Raw genomic sequence first — 10,599 nt, forward strand, 5'->3', positions numbered from 1 at the left:
ATCTTAGGAGCCAATTTGCTTATTCTAAACATCCTTATAGTCTCCTAGAATGTGCTAGAAGCTGTCTACTTAGTTGTCAGTTTGACACAAGTTAAGGTTATTTGGGAAGAGTGACTCTCTGTTTTTTTTTCCTGGTTTTTTTAGACAGGGTTTCTCTGTGTAGCCTTGGCTGTCCTAGACTCACTTTGTAGACCAAGCTAGCCTCGAACTCACAGCAATCTGCCTGCTTCTGCCTCCCGAGTGCCGGGATTAAAGGCTGCACCATGACCGCCCAGCAGGAAGAGTGACTCTCAATTGAGAAAAATGCCTCCATAAGATATGCCTGTGCCATGTTGAAGGCTGAAGTTCTGAGGTTCATGTGGATATCTGTGGTCCTACAACAGCTGAGAGCCTTGCTGGCGTCCCTGGTCCAAGGTACCACTGAAGGATATATAGATGCCTTTGGTCTATGCTGCAGCCTGAAGCCATGTTGATGTCTGTGGGTCATGTTGCCTCCAGGGACCATATTGATGGGGGTGGCCTGTGCCAGACACCAGAGACTGTGCTGAAGTCCATGGCTCATACTGACGCCGGAGACCATGTGGATGTCAGTGGTTCATGTTGTCTCCAGATACCATGTGTCCAGTCATGATCCATTCTCCTGCTGGCTGTAAAGAGCAAGGACACTACTTTAGCAATGGTATTGATAAACAGTAACTCACAGTTGAGAAAAGGGGACACAGAAGGCTTCTGCGACAACCCTTACCACCATAATACCCACCCCCACTCACCCCAAAAAAATAGCAGCCTAGACATAAGTGTCAAAGAGAATGCTTTAAAAGTGTGATAAAGATGCTGAAGTTGCTGGGCATGGTGGCACACGCCTTTAATCCCAGCACTCGGGAGGCAGAGGCAGGCGGATCGCTGTGAGTTCGAGGCCAGCCTGGTCTACAGAGTGAGTCCAGGACAGCCAAGGCTAACACAGAGAAATCCTGTCTTAAAAAAAAAGATGCTTAAGTGTGGCTCTCCACAACTGATGGCTTGGGGGAGGAGGATGCTGCAGGTGGGGAAGCACTCAGTTTTCTTTAAGGAGATGGTCACTGGGAGTTTGACCATACACCAGTGAGTATATGGGCAACCCAATTTGGTCTTGTTTCTTCTTCTTCTTCTTCTTCTTCTTCTTCTTCTTCTTCTTCTTCTTCTTCTTCTTCTTCTTCTTCTTCCTCTTCTTCTTCTTCTTCTTCTTCTTCTTCTTCTTCTTCTTCCTCTTCTTCTTCTTCTCCTATTTCTCCTTCTTCTTTGGAAGGGACCTGGGAAGACTGGAAAGAGAGTGTGCTTAGGGTTTATGATGTAAAATTCCCAAATGGTCAATAAAAATATTATGAAAAATAAATTTACCTGTAGGCAAGCCTGTAGAGCATTTTCTTAATTAGTGGTTGATTTGAGAGGGCCCAGGTCATTGTGGATAGAATCTTCACCCCTGGGCCTGGATAGTATAAAATATCAGCCTGAGGAAGCTATGAGGAGTAAGGCAATATGCAGCATTCCTCCATGGCCTCCCCTTCAATTATCATCCTAAGTACCCCATACTCCCAACTGTGCATCTGTTGAATTGCCCATCATCATCTAGGTAAAAACTTAGCTCTTCATTCAACTCAAAAGTTTAAATCTCCATTGAGATGTAATATGAATAAATTAATAAAAATAAAATTTAAAAAAAGTTTAAATCTATTGCTCTGCTACTTAAAACAAAAAAAGCATTGCCACACAGTACTCTCTCTTCCTACATGTTGGTCCTAATTGAAGTAGTAGATATAATGCTGCTAATTTTTCATTGTGGTGGTTTGAGAAATGCCCCCACATGGTCTCAGACATTTGAACACTTGGTTTCCAGTTGGTGATGCAATTTGGGAAGATTTACAGAGTGTGGCCTTACTGGAAGAAGTATGTCATTGGGGGAACATCTTAAAATTAAAAGCTTGCCACTACTTGCAGCTCTTTCTCTCTGCTTCGTGCTTGCTATTGAGGATATGAGCGCTCTGTTTTCTGCTCCAGCCACCATGCCTACAGCTTGTGACATGCTTCCCTTCCTTGATGGACTCTTCTCCCTCTGGAACCATAAGACAAAACAAACATCTTCTATCTGTTGTTTTTAGTCATAGTCCTTTATAACAACAGAAAAGTAACGGATGCTGTTGTAACTTGTGTATTTGTATAAGCTGTCAAAATTTTTAATGAGTATAATCAATGTTTGGCTTTAATTTCTGTCTCTGTTTAAGGGCCTCTAGAGTGCCTCATGTTTATGTCAGTCTTATTTGTTTAGAATGATAATCTTCTGTTATTCACAAAAGAGTTTATTTATGATGTCTTTTTTCCATTTTTTATTAATTTATTCAGATTACAACTCAATTGTTCTCCCATCACTCATATCCTTCCGTTCCTCCTACCCTCTGACTCCCACCCTATTACTCTCCCTTAGGTCCAAGGGGGATCTCCTCCCCCACTTTATGGATGCAGGCTAACAAGTCTTATCTTGGTAGTCTGCCTATTCTGTCTTTGAGTGCCACCAGGGCTCCCCACCAAGGGGAAGTCGTCAAATATGGGGCACCAGAGGTCATGCCACAGTTAGTCCCTGCTCTCCATATAACTGTGGAGGATGTCCTGTCCATTGGCTAGATAAGAGCAGGGGTTCAGTGCTTACTACTTGTAGTGTCCTTGGTTAGTGCAATAGTTTGAGCAGACACCCCTGGGCGCTGATCCACCCGTTATGATGTTCTTCTTGTAGGTTTCTAAGATCTTCTGGATCCTTCTATTTCCCCATCCCCTATACTTCTCTTACCTAGAGTCCCAATAGGATATCCTCACATCTGTCCCAATCTCCTAGTAAGTGAAGACGTTCATGGGACATACCTTTTGGGCTAGTGTCCAATTATAAGTGAGCATATATCATGTGAGTCTTTCTGTTCCTGCGTTAACTCACTCAGTATGATCGTTTCTAATTTCCTCCATTTGTCCACAAATTTCTGGATTTCCTTATTTTTTTTTTTAGCTGAGTAGTATTCCACAGTGAAAATGTACCACACTTTCTTTATCCATTCTTCAACTGAGGGACATTTAGGCTGTTTCTAGATTCTGGCAATTGTGAATAGGTTGCTATGAACATGGTTGAGTATATGTCCCTGTTGTGTAGTGGAGCATTTTCTGGGTGTATTCCAAGGAGTGGAATACCTGGGTCTTGAAGAAGCCCTATTCCCAGTTTTCTGAGAAAACACCAGATAGATTTCCAAAGTGGTTGTACAAGTTTGCTTTCCCACCAGCAATGAAGGAGTGTTCCTCTTTCTCAACATCCTCGCCAGCATGTGGTGTCACTTGAATTTTTGATCTTAGCCATTCTGATGGGTGTAAGATGGAATCTCAGAGTTGTTTTGATTTGCATTTCTCTGATGATTAAAGACGTTGAACATTTCTTTAAGTGTTTCTTGGTCATTCAATATTCTTCTGTTGAGAATTCTCTGTTTAGTTCTGAGCCCCATTTCTTAATTGGGTTATTTGATTTGGTGGTGTTTAATTTCTTGAGTTCTTCATATATTTTGGATATTAGACCTTTGTCAGATGTAGGGTTGGTGAAGATCTTTTCCCAGTCTGTAGGGTTTCGATTTGTTCTGTTGACAATGTCTTCTGCCTTACAGAAGCTTCTCAGTCTCATGAGGTCCCATTTATTAATTGTTGACTTTAAGGCCTGGGCTGTTGGTGTTCTGTTCATGAAGTTGTCTCCTGTGCCAATGTGTTCCAGTCTCTTCCCCATTTTTTCCTCTAACCGATTTAGTGTCTCTGGTTTTATGTTGAGGTCTTTAATCCACTTGGACTTGAGTTTTGTGCATGGTGAGAAGTATGGGTCTAATTGCATTTTTCTACATGAAGACATCCAGTTAGACAAGCTCCATTTGTTGAAGATGGTATCATTTTTTTCCCATTGAATAGTTTTGGCTTCTTTGTCAAAAATCAAGCGACCATAAGTGTGAGGATTCATTTCTGGGTCTTCGATTCGATTCCATTGATCAACCAGCTTATTGCTGTGCCAGTACCATGCTGTTTTAATTACTGTTGCTCTATAGGACAGCTTGAGATCAGGAAAGGAGATTCTTCCAAAGGATCTTTTACTGTATAGGATTGTTTTTAGCTATTCTGGGTTTTTTGTTTCTCCATATGAAGTTGAGAATTGATCTTTCAATGTTTTCAAAATATTTTGTAGGTATTTTGATAGTGATTGCATTGAATCTGTAAATTGCTTTTGGTAAGATGGCCATTTTTACTATGTTAATTCTCCCAATCTATGAACAAGGGAGATCCCTCCATCTTCTGATGTCATCTTCAATCTCTTTCTTCAGAGATTTAAAGGTTTTTTTCAAACAAGTCCTTCACTTGCTTGCTTAGAGTCACTCCTAGATATTTTATATTGCTTGTGGCTAATGTGAAGGGTGTGGTTTTCCTAATTTCTTCCTCTGCATGATTGTCATTTGTATATAGGAAGGCTACTGACTTTTTTTTAGTTAATTTTGTATCCAGCCAATTTGCTGAAGGTGTTTATCAGCTGTAGGAGTTCTCTGGTGGAATTTTGGGGGTCACTTATTTACACTATCATACCATCTGCAAATAGGGATAATTTGACTTCCTCCTTTCCCATTTGTATCTCCTTGATCTCCTTTTGTTGTCTTATTGCTCTAGTTAGAATGTGAAAAGCTATATTGAAGAGATATGGAGAAAGTGAGCAGCCTTGTCTGGTCCCTGATTTTAGAGGAATTTCCTTGAGTATCTCTCCATTTAATTTGATGCTGGCTATAGGCTTGCTGTATACAGGCTTTATTATGTTTAGATATGTGAGTTGTATCCCTGATCTCTCCAAAACTTTAAACACGACTGGGTGTTGGATTTTGTCAAATGCTTTTTCTACATCTAAGGAGATGATCATGTGGTTTTTCTCTTTCAGTTTGTTTATATGGTGGATTGCATTGATGGATTTCCATATATTAAACCATCTCATGCCTGGAATGAAGCCTACATGGTCATGGTGAATGATATCTTTGATATGTTCTTGTATTCATTCTGTGAGTATTTTATTGAGTATTTTTGTGTCAATGTTCGTAAGAGAAATTGGTCTGAAATTCTCTTTTTTTGTTGGGTCTCTGTGGAGTTTAGGTATCAGTGTGGACTCATAGAAAGAATTTGGGAGTAGCTTGAAGAGTATTGGTATTAGCTCCTCTTTGAAGGTCTGGTAGAATTCTGCACTGAACCCATCTGGCCCTGGGCTTTTTTGCTGTTGTTCTTGGGAGACTATCAATGATTGCTTCTATTTCTATAGGCGAAATATGGCTATTTAATTTGTTTATCTGATCTTGATTCAATTTTGGCAAGTGGAATCGATCAAGAAAATTGTTCATCTCCCTTAGATGTGGAGTGATCCAAAGGCAGTTTCACCCATTCCCCTGAGACTCCTCAGGCCAGGGGCTCCAGTGTACCACCACCCCACATACTGAATTTGTGCTTTATAGGCCGACTGCAGCCCATTGGTAGGTTCCATTCGAGTGTCTGGAGAGTGGGTTCAGGATCTCCAGGCTGTTGCTTGACCTGGGGCCATGCCCACCAGTGGTCTGCAGTGTGTGGGACCATACTTACCTACAGTTCTCTAGATCCAGCAGTCTGTGGCTCCATTCAAGTCCCTAGTCTCCGTGCAGTAGGTCAGATACAGTGCATACTGGGCACCTCCATCTTGGAATTTCCCAACACCCTCTATGATGTCTTTTTATAAAAATTAAATAGGTTTTGGGACAGTAAAGTCAGATATCCTTAGTATAAAATATTTCACCATATTGTTACAACACTGAATAACATCTATATATTAGTTGCTTTAGCTGGCCTGAAATCTCTAAAAAACTGACACTTTTAATCTCTCTCCAACATAAAAATTTAACCCATAAATCAACCTAATTGAAAAATAATTAATTTGGGTCAATTTACATTCTCTTTAGCTAAGACCTAGGGGGGAAAAAACAGGATTAGTACTTGGTGAAACAGGCCTGCTAACACATATTTGAAGTTATTTCACATAACTTTAACTAGGAAACAAATTAAGAGAAAAGTAAAAATCTGTCCCTAAACCTTGCAGATATGAAAGGAGTCGTTCTATCTGGTGCTGTCTCAGAAAAATGGGAATAGGGCTTCCTCAAGACCCAGCTATTCCACTCCTTGGAATATACCCAGAAAATGCTCCAGCACACAACAAGAAAATTTGCTCAACAATGTTCATAGCAGCCTTATTCATAATAGCCAGAACATGGAAACAGCCTAAGTGTCCCTCAATAGAAGAATGGATAAAGAAACTGTGATACATATACACTATGGAATACTATTCAGCTATTAAAAACAAGGAATTCCCGAAATTTGTGGATAAATGGATTGAGCTAGAAATGATCATAATGAGTGAGTTAACCCAGAAGCAGAAAGACTCAAATGGTATATACTCACTTATATCTGCATATTAGCCCAAGGGGCATGTCCCACGAAAGCCTTCACTTACCAGGAAACTGGGACAGAGGGGAGGACATCCTATTGGGCCTCTAGATGAGAGAAGCATGGGAGAATGGCAAAGTAGAAGGATCCAGAGGGTCCTAGAAACCTACAAGTAGAACATTATGATAGGCAGATTTGGGCCCAGGGGTCCCGCTCAAACTAAGGCACCAGCCAAGGACAATACAGGTGGTAAACCTTAAACCCCTACCCAGATCTAGCCAACGGACAGAACACTCTCCACAGTAGAGTGGAGAGTGGGATATGACTTTCTCACATACTCTGGTGCCTCACCTTTGACCATGTCCCCTGGAGAGGGAGATCTGGTGGCACTGAGAGGAAGGACAGCAGGTTACCAAGAAGAGACTTGATACCCTATGAGCATATACAGGAGGAGGTAATCCCCCCCAGGAACAGTCATAGGGTAGGGGAATAAGGGGAAAATGGGAGGGAGGGAAGAATGGGAGGATACAAGGGATGGGATAACCATTGAGATGTAACAAGAATAAATTAATAAAGGAGAAAAAAATAAAAATAAAAATAAAGAAAGGAGTCGTTCAAGTTTATGGTTCATGAAGACAACTAGCCTAAAAATAAAGTTTGATTAGGAATATGGGAAGCCAGATCTGGCTCTGAAAGCCAACAATACAACACAGAAAATACCCGAAGGGGGGAAAACTATATGACTTTGGGGGTAAAGGAGTCTCTGCAAATACCAGGGTCAGCAGAGTATCGATCTTCAAGAAGGAAATCCAATTCAGTGTGACTCAGTAACTGGTGTTGGTTCCAACTTCGAGAGTCTGACACCAGTAGTTTATTTCAGGCATCTTTAAACACAGAATAATCTGAGAAAAAAATAGTTTTCTGGTGATAAATAACTCAATCCCACGTGTGCAGCAAAGCTTAAGACACGATTACATTGAAACTCTTTGTGAAGTACATGTGAGCTCTTCCATAAGGATGTATTGTATAGGTTGACTAAGAAACAGTGCTCGAGATAAAGGGTGTGGGGAGAAAGACTGAGATAAACATAAGAGTCTGGGGAAGCAGAGGTGGCCTTGGTCATACAGACAGTGAAAAGGTCACAAGGCTAATAAGCACATCATTCCCAGTCTTCTGGCCAGAAAACAGGGTATCTGTCTCTTAAAGAGACAGCCCTGCATGTCTGACATTCCTGGTTTCCCTGGTGCTTATCCATGTGTGTACACAGGAGCCTCTGTGCCTCCTACAGGACTTAAATGGCCTCTGGAGTTTTTCTTAATTTTTAGCAGACTGAACTTACAGACAAGCCCATTCTTTCTCTGAAATCAGAGCTTCCGGTTGAAAGGCTGATCCTTGTCAGAAGTTATTGAGAAATGACTGTAAACCTCAAACCCCTACCCAGACTAGCCGATGGACAGGACATTCTCCACTGTTGAGTGGAGAAGGAGATCTAACTTTCACACAAACTCTCATGCCCCATATTTGAACATGTCCCTTGGATGGAGATGCCTGGTGGCACTCAGAGGAAGGATAATAGGTCACCAAGGAGAGACTTGATCATATATGAGCATATACAGGGGGAGGAGGTCCCCCTCAGTCACAGACATAGGGGAGGGGAGTAGGGGGGAAGTGGGAGGAATGGGAGGATACAAGGGATGGGCTAGCAACTGAGATGTAATATGAATAAATTAATTTAAAAAAATAAAAATTTTTCAAAAAAAGAGAAATGATTGTAACGTGTAGGTGAAAAGCAAAGTGTTTGCTATCTAGCAATCACATCTACTGGCCTCCCAGAATCCACGCTGGGCACATCACCACATGCCCAGGCTATGTTTAGGAACCACTAATGCTGAAAGTCTTTTTGTCATGCTCTTAACCCTACAGGTTCTTCAATGAGCTCATGGTGCGCCCATAACCACTAAGCTAATAAATGCATGACACCTGTTGCTGAGAGAGAGAGCGAGAACTAGTCACTCATTGCTTGTTTCACAAATGTATCTTAGCTGTCTTTCTATACATAGCTTCTGCCAAGGGCTACAGAGACAATGATGAACAAAACAGAGGTTGTTTCCGTACACGTGGACTGTGGAGCCTTGTATGAAAGAGAGATCTTAAAAATAACTGCACAAATAATTGTCAGTTGTGTTATATGCTCAGGGTAACCTGAGAGTGTAAATTTCTTCAAGATCTAAGACTTGTGGATAAGTTGGCACACTAGACGTTGCCTCCATGTGACCTGCTGAAGAAAAAGAGTCAGTCAAGAAAAAAATTTAAAAGCCGGGCGTGGTGGCACACACCTGTAATCCCAGCACTCGGAAGGCAGAGGCTGGCGGATCGATGTGAGTTCAAGGCCAGCCTGGTCTACAAAGTGAGTCCAGGACAGCCAAGGCTACACAGAAAAACCCTGTCTCAAAAAACCAAAAAGAAAAAAAGAAAAAAAAAGAAAAAATTTTAAAAAGAAGAGCTCCCAAAATGCACGAAGGTAGTAATAGGATTCATGAAACATGTGGAAAAGAAGATAAGAAATGCCCAGAGAAGAAGCCAAGTCAGACATGTACTGAGCCTGAAGCCAGCAAGTAGATCACTCTGTAGCCATCTGTCTGCTGGTGGGACTGGAAACTCTCAAGGTTCAATGGTCTGTGTCGTGGTTTGAGTGAGAATGGCACCCATAGGCTCATATATTTGAACACTCGGCCCCAGTAGTTGGTGGAACTGTCCGGGAAGGATTAGGGTCTATGACCTTCAGAGAGAAGATGTGTCACTGGGAGTGGACTCTGAAGTGTCTAAATCCACATCATTCCCCATGAGTTCTCTCTTCCTTGTGCTTATGAGTCAAGATGTAAACTTTCAGCTAATGCTATACTGCCACTCCTGACTGCCGTGTCCCCTGCATGATGGTCACGGACTCTAACCCTCTAAAACCATAAGCCCCAACTACACTCTTTCTTCTATAAGTGGCCGTGGCATGTTGTTTTGTCATGGCAACAGAGAAGTGACTAAGACGGTCTATCTGACACCAGAGCGTGACTAGTGCAGAGATGATCTTGAACAGGTCACGACAAGTTTCCTGCCTGTACAGATATCCGTGCTGGGGTTGCGGCGCAATCCGGAAACACTCCAGCTGCAGCAGTACCGATTCCAGGGCCGTAGGAGGTAAGGACTCTCAGGGGGCTGAGAAAATCTGCCTCGCCCACAAACCGCAAAGCTACACGTGGTGAGCAGAGGATAAGAAACAAGCAGATTAATTAAATCCAGGACCCAGGAAGAAATAGCAGCAGCATAAATAGAAAAGGAGCTGCATAAGAAAGTTGTCAGTGTGGATAAAGTGGTAACCCACGGGAAGAAAATTCCAGAAAGGAAATTGAAATTCTGAGGGAAAAATGAGATGCTGGAACTGAAAAATTCCACAAATCCTCAATGCAGAGGTTCACCAGTCAACCCATCCGAGCAGAGGGTCATCAGGGAGAGAGGGCAAGGTGGAGGACACGCTGCACCAAACACCAATGAGAAAATGACCACATCTAAGAACTCTGGGATATGATCAAGACACTAAATCTAAAACTCCATGGTGCTGGCCTCTGATGTTCACACACACACACACACACACACACACACACACACACACACACACACACGAAGAAAAAATATCAAAGATTTTCTGGGAGAAGTAAGATTCAACACAGTCCTTAACTGTTTAATCTTTGACTTGAAAGGAAGAGAGATGGAGGAGGATGGGAAGAAACAGGACAGAGACACAGGGATGTAGGTACCAAGATGCTGACTACTCTGCCTTGTTAAACATGAAAGGTAAGAACTTCACACGTCATCAGAGGAAATGGGTTTCCAACCCAGCTTTATGACTATTGTCATGTGACGATGGGCAACATATTTAACCTTTCTTATCTCCAGTCTACTTATCTGAAGACTGTGAATTGTACATTTGAAACACTGAAAAAATTCCATCACCTGCCATAGTTAGTGGCATGAAAAAGATGTTCATCAACTCATGCTGGAATAATTTCTGCTGAGTTTTGAATGGGCATACAGAACGGGCATTAAATTTTCCTATTCCTG

Source organism: Acomys minous (genome assembly GCF_964271855.1).
Source record: "Acomys minous genome assembly, chromosome: 19".
Taxonomy (NCBI): domain Eukaryota; kingdom Metazoa; phylum Chordata; class Mammalia; order Rodentia; family Muridae; genus Acomys; species Acomys minous.